This window comes from Geotrypetes seraphini, chromosome 2 (assembly GCF_902459505.1).
Source record: "Geotrypetes seraphini chromosome 2, aGeoSer1.1, whole genome shotgun sequence".
NCBI classification, from domain to species: Eukaryota; Metazoa; Chordata; class Amphibia; order Gymnophiona; family Dermophiidae; genus Geotrypetes; species Geotrypetes seraphini.
Window position 1 is genome coordinate 76,989,717 of NC_047085.1, and position 22,669 is coordinate 77,012,385.

Here is a 22,669-nt window from a genome sequence, read left to right on the forward strand (position 1 = left end):
CACCCGGCTCTCACGGCTGGCGGCTGGCGAACCCTAATGCTGACATTGAATCCAAGTAAACAACCGGGGCTGCCTAAAGAAACATGGTAATCATATTCTGTCCTGAAAGCCCCTGCCGCAGCTCCTCTCTCGATGCTGCTGCAGTTCGAGAGAGGAGCCGTGGCGGCAGCTTGAGCATAGTGCACAGTGAGAGGCAGGGGCGCGCATGTGCACTCGTATTTCCGTGACGGATCAGGGAACACGACTTTTGAGTGCGCATGCGCGGCCTAGCATTTTATTATATTAGATATATATATATATATATAGATATATATATATACTAGTCTTATAGCCCGTTACATTAACGAGTGCTAGAATATGTGTGTGTGTGTCTGTGTTTATTTCTTTCTCTTTCTGCCGCTTTCTGTATTTCTGTCTTTATTTTTCCTCGGCTCTCCACCCATTCTCCCTTCCTTTTACCTTCCCTGTGTCCACCACCACCCCTTCACTGCTCCCCTTATCCAGAAGCAGCCCTTCTCGCTTTTTTTATCTCCCCCCCTGTCCAGCAGCACCTCTTTCCTGTCCCCCTGTCCAGCAGTAGGTCTCCCTTCCTTTTTCTTCCCCCCCACCCCCGTCTCTTCCCCTGTCCATCAGCACCTCTTTCCTGTCCAGCAATAGGCCTCCCTTCCTTTTTCTTCCCCCCCCATCTCTTCCCCTGTCCAACAGCACCTCTTTCCTTTACCCCTGTCCAGCAGTAGGCCTCCCTTCCTTTTTCTTCCCCCCTTCTCCAGGCCTTCCTTCCTTTTTCTCCCCCCTCCCCCCCGTCTGTTCCCCTGTCCAGCAGCACCCCTTACCTCGCGTCTGGCCTCCGCTGACAGCCGCGGCGGCCTGCGGACGACAGCCTCCGCCTAAGCACGCATGCGCACTCCTACCTGCGGGGCCCTACAGCGCATGGAAAACGGAACACGCAGGTGGGAGTGGGAATGCGTGCTTAGGCTTTTATTATATTAGATATATATATATAGTCAGGATATTTAAAAGTATATAGCCACATAATAGCTGCCTTTATCTGAATTTTTGCAATAACTAGCATTCTGTGTATCTTTAGCAGCCCTACATGGATAGACAGCCTCTAGATTCTGCTGGAGTGATACAGGGACAGAATATGAGTGGAAGTAGTTATCTGCTATCTGAATAACTAACCAGATGAAGAGATCCTTTTACTAAGCTGAACTAATGGACTTAGCATGTGCTAACAATTAGTGCACAGTTAATGCTAAGAAGCCCATTTTTATTGCTATGAACTTCTTAATATCTAGTGTGTTAAATCCATTAGTGCACCTTAGTAGTGAATGACTCCAAAGTCAAGTCAGAAAAATTACTATCCTAACTATAAGTACATAAGTACATAAGTAGTCGCCTCCGCCGGGGCAGACCAGAGGTCCATCCAGCCCAGCGGTCCGCTCACGCGGCGGCCCATCAGGCATATTGCCTGATCAGCGGTCCCTGACTAATTTTATGCCTACCTCTACACTTATCTCTAAACCTTCCACTGCTCTTATCTGTACCCCTCAATCCCTTTGTCTTCCAGGAACCTATCCAGGTCATCCTTGAAACCCTGTACTGTGCTATTTCTTATCACGGCCTCCGGAAGGGTGTTCCATGTGTCCACCACCCTCTGTGTGAAAAAGAACTTCCTTGCGTTTGTTTTAAACCTGTCCCCCTTCAATTTCATCGAGTGACCCCTTGTTCTTGTGGTTTCTTTCAAATTGAAAAATCTGTCTTTGTCAACCTTTTCGATGCCCCTCAGGATCTTGAAGGTCTCTATCATATCTCCTCTGAGTCTCCGCTTTTCCAGGGAGAACAGCCCCAGCTTCTTCAGTCTGTCAGTGTATGTAAGGTTTTCCATACCTTTAATCAGTTTAGTTGCTCTTCTCTGGACTCCCTCAAGCATTGCCATGTCCTTTTTGAGGTACGGTGACCAGTACTGTACACAGTATTCCAGATGCGGGCGCACCATAGCCCGGTACAGTGGCAGGATGACTTCCTTCGTTCTGGTCGAGATACCCTTCTTAATGATACCTAACATTTGGTTTGCTTTCCTCGAGGCTGTGGCGCATTGTGCCGACGCCTTCAATGTCGTGTCTACCATCACTCCCAAGTCTCTTTCCAGATTACTGACCCCTAGCATTGATCCCCCCATTTTGTAAGTGAACATCGGGTTCCTTCTCCCTATATGCATGACCTTGCATTTCCCTACATTGAAGCTCATTTGCCACTTTTTCGCCCATTCTTCCAATGTCGTTAGATCCCTTTGGAGATTCTCGCAGTCAACCGTGGTTTCAACCTTGCTGAATAGTTTGGTGTCATCTGCGAATTTGATGACCTCGCATTTTGTTCCCGCCTCCAGGTCGTCAATGAATATGTTAAACAGGAGCGGTCCCAGCACCGATCCTTGAGGAACCCCGCTCGTGACCCCTTGCCAGTCCGAGTAATGGCCCTTTACACCAACCCTCTGCTTCCTGTCTGCCAGCCAGTTTTTGATCCATCGGTGGACCTCCCCGCGCACCCCATGATTCCATAGCTTCCTGAGCAACCGCTCATGTGGTACCTTATCGAAGGCTTTCTGGAAGTCTAGGTAAATTATATCTATGGGTTCACCTTTGTCCACCTGGTTATTTACCCCCTCAAAGAAGTACAACAAGTTTGTGAGGCACGACCTACCCTTGCAGAACCCATGCTGGCTCGACCTTAGCTGTCCATTTTTTTTCGATATGGTCACAGATGCTGTCCTTAATCAGTGCCTCCATCATCTTTCCCGGGACCGATGTGAGGCTTACCGGCCTATAGTTTCCCGGGTCGCCCCTCGAACCCTTCTTGAAGATGGGCGTGACATTAGCTATTTTCCAGTCCTCCGGGATCTCTCCAGTTTTTAGGGATAGGTTGCATATTTGCTGAAGTGTCTCTGCTATTTCATTCCTTAATTCCTTGAGCACCCTTGGGTGAATGCCGTCCGGACCTGGCGACTTGTCGCTCTTTAGCTTGTCTATCTGCCTGAAGACATCCTCCTGGCTCACCTCTAATTGGACCAGCTTGCTATCTTGATCCCCATTTTCTATTTCCTCTGGTTCCGGAATGTTGGATGTGTCCTCCCTCGTGAAGACCGACGTAAAGAAGTCATTTAACTTGTCAGCTATTTCTTTTTCCTCCCTCACTACTCCCTTTCTATCCCCATCATCCAAGGGCCCCACTTCCTCCCTCGCTGGTTGCTTTCCCTTTACGTACCTGAAGAATGATTTGAAATTTTTTGCCTCTCCCGCTAGTCTCTCTTCATATTCCCTCTTTGCTCTCCTAACCACTCGGTGGCACTCCTTCTGGCTTTCCTTGTGTTCCTTTTGGTTGGCCTGCGTTTGGTCCTGTTTCCATTTTTTGAACGATGCTTTCTTGTTACTGATCGCCTTTTTTACAGCTTCCGTTATCCATGCTGGGTTCTTTATTCGATTTTTCTTGCACTCTTTTCTGAACCTGGGGACGTACAGGTTCTGTGCTTCGTGCACCGTACGCTTGAGCAGGGTCCAGGCGATTTCTACGGACTCTATCTTCCTTGTGCTGCCGTTGAGTTTCTTCCCCACCATTTTCCTCATTGCATCATAATTCCCTTTTCTGAAGTTGAGCGCTGTTGTTGTGGTTCTTTTCACCCTGGATGATCCCAGTTCTAGTCTGCACTGGATCATGTTGTGATCGCTGTTCCCCAGTGGGTCTAATACCGCTACTTCCTTTGCAGGTCCCCCCAGTCCACTGAAGATTAGATCAAGAGTAGCTTCTCCTCGTGTAGGTTCCGTGACCAGCTGTTCCAGGAAGCAGTCCCTCGTGGCTTCCAGGAATTTGGTCTCTCTCTCGCAACTTGAGTGCCCGATACTCCAGTCTATCCCAGGGTAGTTGAAGTCCCCCATCACCACCACACTTCCATTCTTGCATACCTGCCGCAGTTCCGTCTCCAGGTCCCGGTCGATTTCTTCCGATTGGCCAGGCGGACGATAGTATAGACCCAATTTGATGTCTGCTCCAGATCCTCCTGGTAGCTTCACCCATATTGATTCCAAGCCTTCCGATCTTACTGCTGTTTCCATTTTGGTTGAGGGTATGGAGTCTTTTATGTATAGCGCTATTCCTCCACCCTTCTTGTGTGTCCTGTCTCTCCTGTAAAGTTTGTACCCTGGTATGACCACATCCCATTTATTGTCATCAGCCCACCACGTTTCTGTGATTCCAATTATGTCCAGGGCTTTTTGACTGGCTATAATTTCCAGCTCTCTCATTTTGGCCCTGAGGCTCCTCGCATTTGTGTAGAGGCAATATAGGTCCTGATTTGTCGCCCGCCCTGCTGTTTTCTTTCCATGGCTCGGCGCTCCCACCTGGCTTGCCTTTACTCGGTCATCCACCTCCCGTGGCGTGTCCGTTTTGCCCCCATCCAGTATCCCCTTTTTTGGATGGTCTCCTGGCTCCCATTGTTCTCTTTCAACCATGCCTGTTAGATTCGTTTGGGCACTGGGCCCCTGCATTGCATCTGTGGGCCTTTTTTCTGAAGATTTCCACTCAGCCCTTTTGTCTAAAAGTTCCCTCCCAGTCCCTTTGTCCAAAAAGTCCCTCTCAGCCCCTTTGTCCAAGAGTTCCCACTCGGTCCCTTTGCCCAAAAGTGTCCCCTCAGTCCCTTTATCCAAGAAGCCTCTCATAGTCCCTTTGCCCAAGAATTTTCTCTCAGTCCCTTTGTCCAAAAGATCCCACTCGGTCCCAAGCTCTCTTTTGCAATGTCCTTGCTCAGTATCATTTTTTGATACCAATGTCCGGTGTGTCGAGGCCAGATCGACTTCCGGCTTTCCCCTTCTCCTCAGTTTAAAGCTAGGTCTATGGCGTTTTGGATGTTTCTTGCCAGCTGCCTCGTCCCAGCTGTGCTCAGGTGCAGTCCATCTCTCCTGTAGAGCTTGTTCTTCCCCAAGAAGGTCATCCAGTTTCGAACAAAGTGGAATCCCTCCTCCTCGCACCATCTCCTCAGCCATCCGTTCATTACTTGTAGTTCGCTCTGTCTTCTTGCGTCTGCTCTTGGTACTGGCAGGATCTCCGAGAAGGCTATCCTCTTTGATCTCAGCTTCAGTTTCCGCCCCAGGATCCTGAACTGCTCAGTCAGTGTAGTCTGGTTGAAATTTTTCCTGCTGACGTCGTTGGTTCCAATGTGGATTACAACTGCCGTCTCCTCTGTCTCGGCTCCCTCCAGGATTCTATCAATTCTGCTGATGACGTCCGTTGTTCTTGCCCCCGGGAGACATGTCACTAGTCGGTCCTCCCTCCCTCCGGCAATGTGACTGTCCACTTCTCGCAGGATTGAGTCTCCTACTACAACAGCAGATTTCCCCTTCCTCAGATGTCTCTCTGGTCTCAGGTCCGTGTCCTCCGGGCTCTGCTGGATCTCCGCTGGTCCTTCCGCCAGGTCCTGTTGGGTACCATCATCTGCATTTTCAGACCCTACGCTAGGTCCCACTCCCATGGTGTTTGTTGGTTCCTGACCTCCAGCTGCCGGTTCCCGTCTGATACGCTGGTGGTCCTGTGCCTCTGCCATCTGCCAGGCCTCCTCTATGAACTTCTCAAGCTCTCTGACTTGTTCTGTGATGTGGCTCTCTCTGGTAGTATCCTCCGTTTCCCCACACTGTTCCTCTATTGAGCAGAGTCCCTCCAGCTCCTGGACTCTAACCTGCAGCCTTCCGACCTCCCTCTTCAGGCTATCCAGTTCCTGGCATCGATTGCATATGTATGCCCGCCTCCCAAAGGGGAGGTAGTCATACATATGACATGCGATGCAGTATACTGGGTAGCCCTGCTGGATTCCTGCAGCCTCCATTTCTCTGTTTTCTTTCCTGTGTTCTGTAAGAGAAGAGAGAGAAAGAGAATGAGAATGAATCGCGAATAAATTAGAGAAAATGTACCTCAGGAATTTCTCTACTGGGCTGCCTGTGCTCCTGGCTCCTTCTTAAGGCTCCTCCGCAAAGGCGCTCCCGCTAAGGCGAGCGCCTTTGCCGCTCGCCTTCGCAGCGCGCTGAACGGCTGCGCGCCGTTGGCTCCCTGCCTTTTAAGGGGGAGCCCGGCTGAAGTCGCTGACGCGATGTGGGTGGGCGGAGCTAGCTCTCGCCCGCCCCTGGCTCACCGCGTCCCCCTCGCCTTTCTCCTCTCCTGCCGCTGGAATCGGCAGCGAGCCCTGTAGCTTCTGCCCTCGCCTGCCTGCCTCCTCTCCTGTTGTTGTTCTCCTGGTCGCGGCTCCCTGCCTTTTAAGGGGGAGCCCGGCTGAAGTCGCTGACGCGATGTGGGTGGGCGGAGCTAGCTCTCGCCCGCCCCTGGCTCACCGCGTCCCCCTCGCCTTTCTCCTCTCCTGCCGCTGGAATCGGCAGCGAGCCCTGTAGCTTCTGCCCTCGCCTGCCTGCCTCCTCTCCTGTTGTTGTTCTCCTGGTCGCGGCTCCCTGCCTTTTAAGGGGGAGCCCGGCTGAAGTCGCTGACGCGATGTGGGTGGGCGGAGCTAGCTCTCGCCCGCCCCTGGCTCACCGCGTCCCCCTCGCCTTTCTCCTCTCCTGCTCGCTGCCGCTGGAATCGGCAGCGAGCCCTGTAGCTTCTGCCCTCGCCTGCCTGCCTCCTCTCCTGATAGTGATTTAAATAGTGCCATTATCTTGATAGTGGCAATACTTGCCAATTCAGGATATCCAGTAGCAGCTGAAAATTTACCCAATCTATCTATATTTTAGAGCTGCAGATTTAGCATGTTAACATGATTAAACTCACTAAATATTTAACGTTTGTTAAAAAAATTTGTGATTAACGCGATTACTTGATCTCCTGCTTCTCTGTCAGATCCACTGTTTCTCTGGGTCTGAAAGTGGCTGCACCGTTAGCATATATGTGCTATTGCTTGCTCCATCTGACCCAGAAACAGGAATTTACACCAAGCTCTGATGTAATTTCCTGTGTCTGGGTCAAGCAGAGCCATCAACAAAATATTCATTCTAACACTGACATTGCAGTCACTTTCAGACCAGAGAACCATTAGAACATGTAATCATATTAATTGCTGGACTAAGATGAGCAAGGAGGGAGAGAGATGCTGCATGGCGGGAAGGGGACAGGGAGAGAGAAAGAAGCTCTGGACTCGGGGCAAGAAGGTACAGAGGTACTTCATGGGGTGCATGGAGAGAGAGAAAGAAAACACTGAACTCAGAAGGGTGAGGAGGGAGAGAGATGCTGCATTGAGTGAGAGGATGCTGTATTGGGGGAGGGTGCTGCATCGGAGGCAGTGGCTTAGCGAGGGTGGAGGCACCCAAGGTGGTGGCACTCCTCACCCTCTTCCCTGCTCCCCGCCATGCGCCCCTTCCTTTCAATTCCCCGGCATGAGCAACTTCTCCAACTTGCTGCCTGTGCCGGCCTTGGCTCTCCCTCTGAAGTCACTTCCTTACCCACCTTAGTCCAGCAGGTTGGAACTGCTGCTTGTGCTAGTGCAGAGCTAGAAGTACGGGGGGCGGAGAGGGTCTAGATCAGGGGTGTCCAACCTGCGACCCGAGGGATGCATATGGCCCCATGAAGTATTTTGTGTGGCCCTGGTCGAGGGCGATGCAGTGTTTTCCTCTGCTGCCCCTGGGTGTTTACCATCTTGCCAACTCCTTCCTCTGTCTTGCTGTAGTGTTTGCGTGTTTGTGCGGCCCTAGAAAAAATTTTCAGCCAATGTGGCAAAAGGTTGGACATCCCTGGTCTAAACTCTATCAGTTGTCTATTATACATAGTATGACCAAAGAGTTGACCATTTTTAGATGATGGTAATCAGTTAAACTGACTAGGATGTTTACTGCCCCATAAACTGCCATTTGAGCTCTCCCCCCACTCCAAAGAAGCATAAAATTATTAAATTCATATTCAGATGAATCAAACTAAATAATTCTATATTAAAATCTTCAAAAGCATAATTAACCACTAAAAATAATACTATGATTAGTTTAATGCAGATTCAAAAGAAAAGTAAGTATTGAGAGCATTCAGTGGTATCATGAACCATTCACAAAGGGGCTCAGAAAGAGGCATGACCTACCCATTTGGCACAACCCCTCAGGAGCCAGTGCAGATTTTAATCTTCTAAGACTGTTGATGGAATCAATATGTGCTCTGGTTAACCTTTTCTATGTTCAGCATCACCCCTCTGTGGCCCTATTGTTCCCCATGACCAGCTTCTCATCTTTAACCCACACCACCCCCATCTACATCTATTTTTCTTTCTTTTTTTCTATCCTTCCCCACCATCCCCCAGAGCTAGGATCTCTTCCATCCTTCTACTACTGCCCCCATGTCTTTCTTCTTCCCAACTTAATAACATAGTAGATGACGGCAGATAAAGACCCGAATGGTCCATCCAGTCTGCCCAACCTGATTCAATTTAAATTTTTTTATTTTTTTTCTTCTTAGCTATTTCTGGGCAAGAATCCAAAGCTCTACCCAGTACTATGCTTGGGTTCCAACTGGTGAAATCTCCATCAAAACCTACTCCAGCCCATCTACACCCTCCTAGCCATTGAAGCTCTCTCCAGCCCATCCTCCCCAAAGGCCATATACAGACACAGACCATGCATGTCTGCCCAGTACTGGCCTTAGTTCTTCAATATTTCATATTATTTTCTGATTCTAGATCCTCTGAGTTCATACCACACTTCTTTGAACTCAGTCACTGTTTTCCTCTCCATCACCTCTCTCAGAAGCACATTCCAGGCATCCACCACCCTCTCCGTAAAGTAGAATTTCCTAACATTGCTCTTGAATCTACCACCCCTCAACCTAAAATTATGTCCTCTGGTTTTACCATTTTCCTTTCTCTGGAAAAGATTTTGTTCTGCGTTAGTACCCTTCAAGTATTTGAACATCTGAATCATATCTCCCCTGACCCTCCTTTCCTCTAGGGCAGCGGTCTCAAACATGCGGCCCACGGGCCGCATGTGGCTCTCCAGGTTTTATTTGCGGCCCGCGGTCTGGACTGGATCATTCTCTTCCTTTTGGAGCAGCAGCGTGTCTGGCTGGCTCGTTCCGTTCAAAGCCGCGGGTTGGCGGCTCCTTGCGCTATCCACTCCTGCATCGGAAGCCTCTCTGACATCACAACATCAGAGAGGCTTCAGACGCAGACGCGGATCTCGCAAGGAGCCGCCACCCGCGGCTTTGAACGGAACGAGCCGGCCAGACACGCTGCTGCTCCAGTGGCGTACCAAGGGGGGGGGGAGTGGTCCGTACAGCTGGCCACCCTCCACTGTTCTCCCTAGAGTGCGGCTCGTCTAGAGCAGTGGTGCCCAACCTGCTTCCCTTCCCTTCTCACCGCTGCCATCGGGGAACAGGCCGGCACCGTGCTCTTTGATCTCCCTGCTTCTCTCGCCACCCGACGTCAATTCTGACGTCGAGAGGACGTTCTGGCTAGCCATTCGCTGCCTGGCTGCCCGGAACGTCCTTTCCGACGTTAGAATTGACGTCGGGCGGTTGGCCCCGTGGAGAAGAGAAGCATGGAGATCTCGTCCTGTTCTCGATGGCGGCGGCAGCAGCAGCCTATTCCCCGGCGGCGGTGGCATGGGGGAGGGCAGGAAGGAAGAAAGAAAGAAGGGGGGGGGCCAGGGAGCCAGAAACAAAGCAAAAACTAGGACACAGAATCAGAGAAAGACAGACATAGAGAAATAAAGAAAAAGTTGGGGGAGGGATTGAGGTCTGGAGGAGAGGAAGCATACAGGAGGCTGAAAGAAGGGAAGAAATATTGGATGCACAGTCAGAAGAATAAGTGCAACCAGAGACTCATGAAATTACCAAACAAAGGTAGGAAAATGATTTTATTTTCAATTTAGTGATTGAAATGTGCCAGTTTTGAGAAAGAAAAGATATTAAACTTTAAATGTGAGTGCTGCAGAAAAAATAGAGTACTTGGAAGGCCGCAGAAAAAATAGTTAATGTCTTATTAAAGGTAAAACTCTTTATAGTTTATATATCTTTCCTTTTAACTGTTAAAGGAAAGTTTTATAAACTTTAAAGAGTTTAACCTCATGCAAAATTGTCATTTCTTTAATAAGACATTAACTATTTTTTTCTGCAGCCCTCCAAGTACCTACAAATCCAAAATGTGGCCCCGCAAAGGGTTTGAGTTTGAGACCACTGCTCTAGGGTATACATATTCAGGGCTTCTAGTCTCTCCTCATACATCTTCTTGCGCAAGCCTCCTAACATTTTCATCTCCCTCCTATGGGCCACTTCAAGTCTTCTTACATCCTTCACCAGATATGGTCTCCAAAACTGAACACAATACTCCAAGTGGGGCCTCATCAACGACCTGTACAGGGGCATCAACACCTTCTTCCTTCTACTGGCATTGCCCTCTTTATACAGCCTAGCATCCTTCTGGCAGCAGCCATTGCGTTGTCACACTGTTTTTTCACCTTTAGATCTTCGGACACTATCACCTCAAGATCCCTATCCCCGTCCGTGCATATCAGCTTCTCAGCTCCCAGCATATACGATTCCTTCCGATTATTAATCCCCAAATGCATTACTCTGCATTTCTTTACATTGAATTTTAATTGCCAGGCATTATTAGAACATTCCTCTAACTTTTGCAGATCTTTTTTCATATTTTCCACTCCCTCTTCGGTGTCTACTCTGTTACAAATCTTGGTATCATCTGCAAAAAGGCAAACTTTTCCTTCTAACCCTTCAGCAATGTCACTCACAAACATATTGAACAAGATCGACCCCAGGGACTCCACTACTCACCTTTCCTTCCTCCGAGCAACTTTCATTAACCATCACCCTCTGGCGTCTGTCCGACAGCCAGTTTCTAACCCAGTTCACCACTTTGGGTCCTAACTTCAGCCCTTCAAGTTTGTTCAACAGCCTCCTATGAGGAACCGTATCAAAGGATTTGCTGAAATCTAAGTAAATTACATCTAGCATATGTCCTCGATCCAGCTATTCGGTCACCCAATCAAAAAAATCAATCAGATTCGTTTAGGATTTTCTTCTGTGAACACAGAACAGAAGTATTTGTTTAGCATATTTGCTTTTTCCTCATCACTCTCCACATATCTGTTCCCAGCATCTTTTAGTTTAGCAATTCCATTTTTCATCTTCCTCCTTTCACTAATATATCTGAAAAAATTTTTATCTCCCTTTTTTATATTTTTAGCCATTTGTTCTTCCGCCTGCGCTTTCGCCAGATGTATCTCTCTCTTGGCTTCTTTCAGTTTCACCCTGTAGTCCTTTTTGCACTCTTCTTGGGTTTTAAAATATTTCATGAACGCCAACTCTTTTGCCTTTATTTTCTCCGCCATTAGTTTGGAGAACCATATCGGTTTCCTTTTTCTCTTGTTTTTATTTATTTTCTTCACATATAGGTCCGTAGCCATTTTTATTGCTCCTTTCAGCTTAGACCACTGTCTTTCCACTTCTCTTATGTCCTCCCATCCTAGCAGCTCTTTCTTCAGGTACTCTCCCATTTCATTAAAGTCCGTACGTTTGGAATCTAGGACTTTAAGTATTGTGCGGCCACTCTCCACTTTAGCCGTTATATCAAACCAAACTGTTTGATGATCGCTACTTCCCAGGTGAGCCCCACTTGTATATTAGAGATACTGTCTCCATTTGTGAGGACCAGATCCAATATCGCTTTTTCCCTCATGGGTTCTGTCACCATTTGTCTGAGCAAAGCCTCTTGAAAGGCATCCACGATCTCTCTACTTCTTACCGATTCCACAAATGGAACATTCCAGTCCGCATCCGGCAGGTTGAAATCTCCCAACAGCAGCAGCACCTCCTCTTTCCTTCCAAACTTTTGGATATCCACAATCAGATCCTTATCAATTTGTTGCAATTGAGTTAGAGGTCTATAGACTATACCCACGTAGATAGAAGTTCTATCTTCTCTTTTTAGAGCGATCCATATCACTTCTTCCTCTTCCCAGATCCCTTGCATTTCGGTTGCTTGGATATCGATCTTTATATATAGAGCTACTCCTCCACCTTTTTGACCATCTCTGTCCTTCCTAAAAAGAATATATCCTGGAATTTTTACATCCTGTCCATGGAATTCACTGAACCACGTCTCTGTGATAGCGACAATATCCAGATCTGCCTCTAACATCAGGGCTTGCAGATCATGAACTTTGTTGCTTAGACTGCGCGCATTTGTGGTCATCGCTTTCCAGCTATTTTTCAGCAGTAATCTCCTTTTTCTGCCCCCCACCCGCGACGCTACAACCCGCAGAGCCAGCTGGAAGGCTCAGTAGGACAGTTTGAATTTCTACCTACCCTTCCCCGGTTGCAGTCGGGAGGACTTCATCAGGCGTGGGAGCACACTCTGCCCCTCCCCCTACGCTACAACACACTGAGCCAGTTGGAAGGCTCAGCAGGACAATTCAAACTTCTACTTGCCTTTCTTTGGTAGCAGCCGGGAGAACTTCATCGGGCGTGGGAGCACACTCCGCCCCTCCCCGACACTATAACCCACCAAACCACTCAAAAGACACAACCCAACAAATCACTAAAAAGACAAGACCATAATGGCACACAGCCGTTCGACACACATCAAAGACGCATTAACGAGCGATATTTAGCGAAGCGACTGAGAGGAGACCGGACTACCAACTTACAACCTACAGCTTTGTTTCATACAATCACACTACCAGACATACTAACTCTCAAAATGTTAACTACACCACAAAAACACATACAAGCTATCTTACTGATCGCCCTGATCCTAGCCAACCGGAAGACAACAGCAAACAACATCTTCCCAATACCAACTTTATCAAACACCAATGGAATTCTCCACCCATCCAGACGAATCACAACAGACAGATACACACACTACCAGCCCTACACCTACCACCCTAACACACAAACAACAAGAAGAAAACCAACTAACCCCTACAAGACCAAAACACACCCTCGCCAAAGATCGCTCATCTACCCGAAAACAACCCACAGCGATCTAACAAATTATACCAATCTCACATGTGCTTACCTTAACATAAGAGCCATAAGCCCAAAAACAGATCACATAAAAAATTGGATAGAAAGAGAAAAACTAGACTGCCTCTTTCTCGCTGAAACCTGGCTTACCTCTGAAATAGGCCCCAGAATAACAGAAGTTTGCCCTAAAGCATACAAAATGATAGTGGTCTGTAGAGAAAATAAAAGAGGAGGAGGAATCGCTATCATAGCCAAAAACACCATAGACCTAAAAATACAAGACAAAATTACTACCCCATACATGGGCTTACTAGCCTGTCAACTCTCAGGCACCTCAATCAAAGGCACCCTAAACTGCATGCTTTGCTATATAACACTGGGAAACTGGAACACAGCAAAACCAAAATTTGAAGACTTTATCTACCAAAACTCATTAACGACAACCTACAACTTAATCCTAGGAGACCTAAACCTCCACCTCGAAAACCAATCCTCCAAACAAATAGAAACCCTACTATCTTACATTGAGGCCTTAATTTACAAGATATTAGACCCTCAAACAACTCATGAAAAAGGCTATCAACTCGACATTGCTGCCTACATGACCCAGCAACCCACACAACCAGAAATTCACACATCAAATGGAACCTGGTATCGCTCCCTCTGGTCAGATCACTATACGTACTCCTTCAACATCAACTGGACCAATAACAAAAACAAACCAAAAACACAAAAAATAACTTACATCTCACGTAAGCACATCGACCCCACCAACTTCTGGACGAAAACAGACGCCATAATCCAAGACTATAACCCCAAAAACTTCATCTCACAATGGAGCCAACTGAGCGCAGCAACCCTAGATGAGCTAGCTCCAGAAAAAAACAAAACCAAAATCCATAGAAAATCTGACAAATGGTTCAACAATGAACTTCTACTAAAAAGATAATGCAGACAACTAGAAAGAAAATGGAGAAAAAACAGTCAAGAACAACATGGAGAAAACTGAACCGAGAATACAAAAAAAAAAACCCAAACACCATCAAAAGAAAAACGAAAAACAAACTACACAAAGCAAATAGGAGAAGAAACCCAAGACACAAAAAAACTATTCAAACTACTAAAAGAACTCACAGACACCAAACCATACCTGACAAGCAACAATGTTCCCACATCCACCATCTTAGCAACGTTCAAAGACAAAATCGCAACCATAAGATCCACCTTCATTGGAACACCTATGCACCTAGAAGAGATCACAACACCCTCCACAGAAATAGAAGCAGTTGCAGCAGACAGAACATGGTCCCACTTTTCACCAATATTATGGTCAGACTTCAACAAACTCTACAACAAATATAGCCACGCAACTTGTGACCTCAACCACTGCCCCCCATACCTATTGAAAGCCTCCAGTACACTATTTCGCTCCCTATTCTTGCAATGGATACAAACCTTACTAACTGATGGCCTTTTCCCACAAGATCTCAGCAAAATCATCATCACCCCAAAGGAGAAACAGACCAACCATCCAACTACAGACCAATAACCCCAATACCACTTTATGTCAAGCTAATAGAAGGACTCATAGCCAAAGTCCTAAACTCATATCTAGAGAATCACAACCTACTCCACCCAACACAATTAGGCTTCAGAACCAACCACAGCACTGAGACTCTACTTGGCTCACTCATGGACACCGTCAGACAACACCTCAGCACAGGCAAAAAAATGCTAATTATCCAACTAGATCTCTCTGCAGCCTTTAACCTGGTAGACCATAACATCCTTCTACAGATACTGGACTCAATAGGAATCAGTGGTAAAGTGCTATCATGGTTTAAAGGATTCCTACAATCCAGAACATGCAGAGTTAAAACAAACAAAGAAAAATCTGAGCTATGAACTAACCCCTGCGGAGTACCCCTAGGATCACCTCTTTCTCCCACACTCTTCAACCTATACATTGCCTCCCTCAGCTCTTACCTAGCCAAATAAGGTCTAACCTCCTACAGCTATACAGACAACATCACCATTCTCCTTCCGTTCGATCAACCAGCACCATCCATGACAGACAAAATACACAGAACACTTGAAACAATAGCAACTTGGATGAAAGACCACAAACTAAAACTAAATCCGGACAAAACAAACTTCATCCTACTCGAAAATAACAAAATCCCAACCGTAACAAGCCTTGTCATAAACTCTACAACATATCACATCCAACCCACTTTAAAACTCCTGGGAGCGCTAATAGACAGAGGCTGTACAATGCAGCCACAAATCAATACAATAAAAAAATCATTCGCAGTCATGAGAAACCTGAGGCAAATCAGAAAATTCTTCGACAGAAAACAATTCCAACTCTTAGTACAATCCCTAATCCTAGGTCTAATAGACTACTGCAACATATTATATCTCCCATGCACAGCAACCATGATAAAACAATTACAAACAATACAAAACACAGCCCTAAGACTGGTTTACTCACTGAAGAAATATGACCACATCACAGAGGCATACCACGACTCACATTGGCTCTCAATACAAGCGAGAATACACTTCAAATTTTACTGCCTACTATTTAAAGCAATAAACGGAGACAGCCCAGTCTATTGGAACAATCGACTAATTCAATCCACCTCAACCAGACATAGGAGAACCCACGCACCATTCACACACCCTCCAACCAAAAACATCAAAAGAAAAAAACTGTACGACAACCTCCTAGCCACTCAAGCTGCAAAACTCGACCCAAAGCTCTACAACCTATTGACCACAACCACAGACTACAAAACCTTCAAAAAAGAGAAAAAAAACCCCTTCTTTTCATAAAACACATAAAACCGAACTAACACCGGCATCACCTGCAACTACTACATATGAACTTCTAATATCATGACAACTCAGATATAATCCTTAACAACTCAAAGAAATGTACAAACTATTCCCTAAACACTTCTAATATCTGGACAAACCATTTGTAATCCGCCTTGAACCGCAAGGTAATGGCGGAATAGAAATCCTTAATGTAATGTAATATAATTTTTGTTTCGTTTCACTTTCCGTTGCAATGCTAAGAAATGAGTTGCTGATATTGTTTATGTTGCAATCTTTACTACCCTCACATTTATGTTTATTTTGTTTATGTTATGATTCTCCGAACCATAGTGGGCTGTGAATGTAAGCATGAAGGACCATGTAGCTGCCTTACAGATGTCCTCAATGGGAGTGAAACGTGTGAGCTACTGAAGTGGCCATAGCTCAAACTTTATGTGCAGTGACACGATCTTCCAGTGTCAGCCTAGCCCGAGTATAGCAAAAAGAGATACAGTCTCTCAGCCATAAGGAGAGGGTTCTCTTGGTAACAGGATCTCCAAGTCTGTTTGAATCAAATGATAGAAACAACTCAGTAGAAATTCTGTGAGGCTTAGTTTGATCCAAGTAATAAGCAAGAGCATGTTTATAGTCTAATGTGTGGAGTGCTGCATCACCATGGTGAGAATGTGACTTTGGAAAGAAGACAGGGAGAGCTACAGACTGATTAAGATGAAACTCTGAAACCACCTTTGGGAAGAACTTTGGATGAGTACTGAGAACCACTCTGTCCTGGTAAAATGTTGTGTAAGGAGGATCTGACACCAGTGCTTGCAGTTCATGAGTTCTTTGAGCTGAAGTAATACAAAATAGGAATGCCACTTTCCATGTGAGGTAAGAGTTGAAGTTGCTAATGGTTCAAAGGGAGACTTCATCAGAGTGGAAAGTATAACATTATGGTTCCAAGCAACTGGAGGAGTTTTGGTTGGTGGTTTAGTATGAAAAAGGCCCTTCATAAATCTGGAAACTGACGTGGGGTTGGAGAGGTTGTAACCCTATACTTCTACTAAGACTAAGGGGTCCTTTTATTAACCTTTTCCTATCGTGTGTCCCGGATGACAGGACATTCCAAAAAATGTCGTTGCCATCGTATGTCCCATACCTATCATTTGTCCCATCTATTGGGCCATTATGTTTAAAATAGCCGTAAATGATAACGGTGAATAATACAAAACTTTGCTAAAATAATTACGATTGGAACCAGCGTAACGTAAAATTTATTCCGATAGGAAAAGGTTAATGTGCGCATTTATGAAGGATGTACAGTTAAAGGTTTCTTATCCAGTAGTGCATGAAAAGCAGTTATAGCACCAAGATAAACTCTGATAGAAGTAGTTTTGAGACCAGAGTCCAGGACCAATGGAAGAGGACAGGTGATCAGATCTAGGGAATTAAGTTTACACCAGAGGTTAAAGCGAGTCCACTTAAAGCGGTAGCAGCGTTGAGTGGAAGGCTTTCTTGAGGCTTCAATGATAGCTGAAACTGGAGCAGAGCGTGCAAAATTATTTACTAATTGGAAGAGATACCATGCTGTGACAGCTAACTAGCATACACTTGGATGGAGAAGAGATCCCTTGTTCTGAGTCAGCAGTGTTGGAAAGGTTTGAAGCCAGTAGTAGGAGTGAGCAGGCAGAAAGGGGAGACAGAAGGAGGACAGCAAAAGCCAGAAAGGAGCCGGGAGAGGAGGCAAGGAGGAGCAGGCAGCCAGGGGTAGCGGCGAGAGTAAGCTCTGCCCACCCCCACCGCGTTGGAGACATCACCCGAACTTCCCCTTAAAAGGGGTGGAGCTAAGGTGCACACAGTGCAGAGCTAGTAGAAGCCACTAGTAGGAGCAAGCAGGCAGAAGGGGGAGACAGAAGGAGGACAGCAAAAGCCAGAAAGGAGCCGGAGAGGAGGCAAAGAGGAGCAAGCAGCCAGGGGCAGCGGCGACAGTAAGCTCCGCCCACCGTGTCGGAGAGACATTACCCGAACTCCCCCTTAAAAGGGGTGGAGACAATGGCACGCAGCGAAGGCGAGCGGCAAAGGCGCTCGCCTTAGCGAGAGCGCCTTTGCGAAGAGCCTCAAGAAGGGCCGAGTCAGTACACCTAAGGACACCAGGGAAAGACAGCAAGGTAAGGACAACAACAAACAGCTAAATAACCAAACAAGTATAAAAAAGCAAAAACACAGTACACACAGAGGGAACATACATACACATGAAACAACAGCAGGAATACGGAAGTAGCAAGCAACAGGCACAGGAGAGAACACACACACACACAAGCAAAAAGGTACAATGGAAGCAGAGGGAATCCAGCAGATGAGCTTTCCAGTGTGTTGCACGGACTGCCATATGTACGACTACCTCCCCTCGGGGAGGCAGTCGTATGTATGCGGTCGGTGTCAGGAACTGAAAAGCTTGAAGAAGGAAGTTAGTTGACTGAAGTACAGAATTCAGGAACTGGAGGGACTTTACATCACAGAAAACCCAGTCAGGACAGCTGAAGACCCTATGAGAGAGAGGCACATCGAGGAACAAGTCAGGGAGCTCGAAGTTCATTGAGGAGGCCTACAGGAGGGTGGAAGAACAAGAACAGCATAGGGAAGACGAAGATACACACACATGGAATGGAGAACAGGAGCAATCCGACACCAAGAAAGAAGAAGCTCATAGAGGTATCCCGCAGGAAGGGGAGGCAAGGTCTTGCCGATGCCTAGAAGAAGAAGCAGCAAAGCACACCGAGGACACAGACCTGCGACCGGAGCAAAAACTGAAAAAAAGGAAAGTCTGCAATCCTAATGGGAGACTCAATCCTAAGGCAAGTAGATAGCCACATAGCAGTAGGGAGAGAGGATCGACTAGTGACCTGCTTCCCAGGAGCAAGAGCAAAAGCAAAAGACATCGTCGACAGAATTGAAAGGATCCTAGAAGGAGCAGAGACGGAAGAGACTACAGTGATGATCCACATCGGGACAAACAACGTCAGCAGGAAAGACTACAGTAGGAATGCGCTGATTGAACAGTTCAAGATTCTAGGAAGGAAGTTGAAGATGAAGACTGAGAAGATAGCGTTTTCAGAGATCTTACCGGTACCGAGGGCAGATGTGAGGAGGCAGATGGAACTACAATCAATAAATGCATGGATGAGGAGATGGTGTGAGGAAGAGGGGTTCCACTTCGTGAGGAACTCGACAACGTTTTGGGGCAAGAACAAGCTCTTCAGGAGAGATGGACTACACCTGAGTGTGGCGGGAACAAGACTTCTAGCAAACAACGTCAGGAAAAGAATAGAGCAGGCTTTAAACTAAGAAGAAGGGGAAAGCCGACAGTCGACCAAGTGTCGATGATTCGGAAAAAGGTATCCCGAGAAGATACTGAGTGGGAAAAATGCTGGGAAGACACAACGGGCAAAAAACAAGAGTTGACAGATCAAGAGGATGATAAGAACGTAGCACAGGGGGAAGACACAATGGGCAAAAAATAGGAGTTGACAGTTCAAGATGAGGATGATAAGAAGAATGTAGCGCAGAAAATTAAAAGGAAGACAAAAAAACAATAGGACTTAAATTGCATGTATACTAATGCAAGGAGCCTAAGGAACAAAATGGGAGAATTAGAAGTCATGGCCAAAAAAGAGAACCTAGACATCATTGGGGTCTCTGAAACATAGTGGAATGAAGAAAACAAATGGGACATAGTACTGCCAGGGTACAAACTATCGTGAAGACAGGTAAGGTCAGAAAGGAGGAGGAATAGCCCTATACATAAAGGACAACATACATTCGACCAGAGTAGACACAGTGGCGACGACCGACAAATTGGAATCACTATAGGTTAAAATACTTGGAAGATATGGGCCCAAGATAAAGATGGGCCTGTACTATGGGCCGAAGCAAACGATGAAGATATGAAAGCCGAGATGAGGCGAGAATGCAAAAACGGTAACATGATTGTTATGGGAGACTTCAACTATCCCGGGATAGACTGGAGTCTTGGAAACTCAAAATGTGCTAGGGAGACCAGATTCCTGGAAGCTATACAGGACTGCTTCATGGAACAGCTTGTCAGAAAACCGACGAGAGGGAATGCCACTCTGGACCTAATCCTCAATGGGCTAAGAGGACCTGCAAAGGAAGTGGAAGTAGTGGGACTGTTGGGAAACAGTGATCACAATATGATCAAGTTCAAAGTTGAATTAGGAATATCGAAGGGGAAGAGAACTACAGCGACGACTTTGTAAGCAAGAAACTTAGGAACAGCTCAAGGAAATCACGGACTGTAGAACAAGATTCAAGGACACGGTGAGCGAAGTGCAAAATCTATATCTCCCCAGATTTAGAAAAGGATGCAAAAAGAACTTAACTAAAGACCCACCGTGGATAACTAAAGAAGTGAAGAAAGTAATAGAAGACAAGAAATATTCATTCCGGAAATGGAAAAAGGACAAAACCAGGGAGAACTGGAAAGAGCACAGGAAGCATCAAAAAGAATGTCACCTCGTAGTCAGAAGAGCAAAAAGAGAATATGAAGAGAAGCTAGCCAGGGAAACATGAAATTTCAAACCGTTCTTCAGATATGTTAAAGATATGGGACCGCTGGATGACAGAGACAGGAAAGGAGTGGTGAAGGAGGAAAAAGAAGTGGCGGATAGACTAAATATGTTCTTTTTGTCAGTATTTACAAAAGAGGACACATCCAATGTGCTGGAACCTGAAAAATCTTCACAGGAGAAAGCAGAAAAATTAACATCACTGGAGGTAAGCCTCGAAGACGTACATAAGCAGATAGATAGATTAAAAAGTGACAAATCTCCAGGCCCAGACGGAATCCACCCTATGGTTTTGAAGGAAATAAAGGAGGAAATAGCAGAACTACTACAGTGGGTTTGTAATCTATCCCTGAAAACAGGCGTGATCCCGGAGGATTGGAAGATAGCTAATGTTACCCTCATCTTTAAAAAAGGATCGCGAGGTGACCCGGGGAACTACAGACCAGTAAGTCTGACTTCAGTTCCGGGGAAGATGGCGGAAGTGCTGATAAAAGACAGCATCGATGAGCATCTAGAAAGAAATAAACTGATGAAACAAGCCAGCATGGCTTCTGCAAGGGAAGATCGTGCCTACCGAACTTATTACACTTCTTCAAATGAATTAACAAACAAATGGACAAAGGGGACGCCATAGACATCGTTTACTTGGATTTCCAAAAAGCCTTTGACAAGGTACCCCTACTACGGAAACTGAAGAACCATGGGTGGAAGGAGACGTACATAGATGGATCAAAAATTGGTTGGCGGGTCGGAAGCAAAGGATAGGAGTAAAGGTCCACTACTCTGACTGGAGGAGGGTCACGAGTGGTGTTCCGCAGGGGTCCGTACTCGGGCCGCTGCTGTTCAATGTATTTATAAATGATCTAGAAACAGGGACGAAATGCGAAGTAATAAAATTCGCAGACGACACCAAACTATTTAGTGGAGTTGGGACTAAAGAGGACTGTGAGGAACTACAAAGGGACCTAAACAAGCTAGAAGAGTGGGCGATGAGACTGCAGATGAAGTTTAATGTAGAGAAATGTAAAGTCTTGCATATAGGGAACAGAAACCCAAAGTACAGTTATACGATGGGAGGGCTGGTAATGGGTGAAAGTACCCAAGAAAAGGACTTGGGGGTAATAGTGGACAACACAATGAAGCCGTCGGCACAGTATGCAGCGGCTTCTAAGAAGGCGAATAGAATGCTAGGTATTATCAAGAAAGGCATTACAACCAGATCGAAAGAGGTCATCCTGCCATTGTACCGGACGATGGTGCGCCTGTATCTGGAGTGCTGCATCCAATATTGGTCGCCGTACCTTAAGAAGGATATGGCGATACTCGAGAGGGTTCAGAAAAGATCGACGTGACTGATAAAACGTATGGAAAACCTTTCATATGATGAAAGATTAGAGAAACTGGGGCTATTTTCCCTGGAAAAACGGAGGCTTAGAGGGGACATGATAGAGACTTACAAGATCATGAAGGGCATAGAGAAAGTGGAGAGGGACAGGTTCTTCAAACCTTCGAAAACTACAAGAACGAGAGGGCATTCGGAAAAATTAAGAGGGGACAGATTCAGAACCAATGCTAGGAAGTTCTTCTTCACCCAAAGGGTGAATGCGCTTCCAAAGGGTGTGATAGAACAGGGTACGGTATCGGGGTTCAAGAAGGGATTGGATGAATTCCTGAAGAAAAAAGGGATAGAAGGGTATAGATAGGGGATCACTATACAGGTCCTGGATCTGATGGGCCGCCGCGTGAGCGGACTGCTGGGCAAGATGGACCTCTGGTCTGACCCAGCAGAGGCACTGCTTATGTTCTTATGTTTGATAGGTTCTCAAACACTGAATTTGAGAAGGAGAGGGAGCCATGGTTTCCATGGCCACCGAGGAGCTGTAAGAATCAAGGTGGCTAGCACTTGACGGACACCGATTAAAGTCTCCGATGAGAGGTATTAGTGGGAAAGCAGATAGAATCTGTGTCTCCAGTCCAGGAGTAAGGCAACTGACTCTAGGCAATTGGGAATGTAAATTCTGGGAATATATATTCTGGAACAAAAGACTGGAGGTTTGTGATTGAGTAGGGATGCATGGAGGTGTACTTCTGGGGTCCCCCAATCTTTGAAAATCTGTCATAGCATAGTTGAGTGACCATGCATAAGGTTGTAGGATTCTGCTCAGATATTCTGTTTCACTGCTAGGTAAACTGTTTTCAGGAAAATGTTGCATGGAATCGCCTACCACCAGATTTGGATCGCCTCCTGGCATATGCGGTGAGACCCGTTA

General features: G+C 46.3%; 1 protein-coding gene across 1 annotated transcript in view; it reads right to left on the minus strand.

The window, feature by feature from the left end:
- CIBAR1 (CBY1 interacting BAR domain containing 1) overlaps positions 1-22,669 on the minus strand; it is a 276,006-nt gene that overhangs the window by 15,570 nt on the left and 237,767 nt on the right. The window lies entirely within an intron of this gene.